This window comes from Engraulis encrasicolus, chromosome 4 (genome assembly GCF_034702125.1).
Source record: "Engraulis encrasicolus isolate BLACKSEA-1 chromosome 4, IST_EnEncr_1.0, whole genome shotgun sequence".
In the NCBI taxonomy this organism is placed as follows: domain Eukaryota; kingdom Metazoa; phylum Chordata; class Actinopteri; order Clupeiformes; family Engraulidae; genus Engraulis; species Engraulis encrasicolus.
The window spans coordinates 4,217,949-4,219,059 of record NC_085860.1 but is presented as its reverse complement, the minus strand read 5'-3'; the positions used below and the strand labels follow the sequence as shown (position 1 = coordinate 4,219,059).

Here is a 1,111-nt window from a genome sequence, read left to right as displayed (position 1 = left end):
TCTGTGGTATCATCTGACACTGTCTCATGTGTGGCTGCTTTAATTATTTATTCATCTATTTATCCATTTATGATTTATTTATTCTACGGAATTGTTTTTTAGAATATACCGAGACCTACTTTTTAATTGTGAGTTGAATTATGGTTATTGAAACATATGAAGTATACAAACTATTGAGCTTTGAAAAGTTCCCGCAGATGGTCAATAGAATGGAGGTGTAGAGGCAGGGTGAGAGAGAGAGAGAGAGAGAGAGAGAGAGAGAGAGAGAGAGAGAGAGAGAGGAGGGAGGGAGGGAGGGAGGGAGGGAGAGAGGTAGAGACAAAAGTGATGATTTATTCTAGGATGCGGATCATGATGGTAGCCTAATCTGTTGTTCTTTAAGTGGCTTTACTTTGATCAGAAACTTCAGCAAGAGGGGGAGAGAGAGAGAGAGAGAGAGAGAGAGAGAAAGAAGAAGAAGAAGAAGAAGAAGAAGAAGAAGAAGAAGAAGAAGAAGAAGAAGAAGAAGAAGAAGAAGAAGAAGAAGAAGAAGAAGAAGAAGAAGAAGAAGAAGAAGAAGAAGAAGAAGAAGAATTAGGATTACTAAGAGGATGTGTATCATGGTTGGTGGTAAGCTGTTGTTTTTTTAAGGGGCTTGTCCTCTTTCTAAGATAGATAGATAGATGCATAGAGAGGGAAAGTGTGTGCATGTGTGTTGAGGAGAGAGAGAGAGAGAGAGAGAGAGAGAGAGAGAGAGAGAGAGAGAGAGAGAGAGAGAGAGAGAGAGAGAGGAGAGAGAGAGAAGAGAGAGAGAGAGAGAGAGAGAGAGAGAGAGAGAGAGAGAGAGAGAGAGAGAGAGAGAGAATGATTTTTGGAGGATAATAGAGGTAATCCATATGAGGGTTTTTTTTGTAAACTGGACTCCTCTCTTTCCTCAGACACGTCGTCTGGAAAAGGAAGCCTTGCATTCAGATAAGGTGAGGACAATGTTGTGGGGATTACTTTTTTTACCTGCAAAACTGTAAAACTATGTTTGTTGTGGATTAGAACAAACAATTTCTGTTTGGGTGTTTTAAAGAAGGTGACTTAAAAGTTGTACATGAGTTTTCAGGCTCATACAGTGTAATCCAGT

At 39.9% G+C, this 1,111-nt stretch overlaps 1 protein-coding gene across 1 annotated transcript in view; it reads left to right on the top strand.

The window, feature by feature from the left end:
- LOC134447053 (ETS translocation variant 3-like protein) overlaps window positions 1-1,111 on the top strand; it is a 5,283-nt gene that overhangs the window by 356 nt on the left and 3,816 nt on the right. The window lies entirely within an intron of this gene.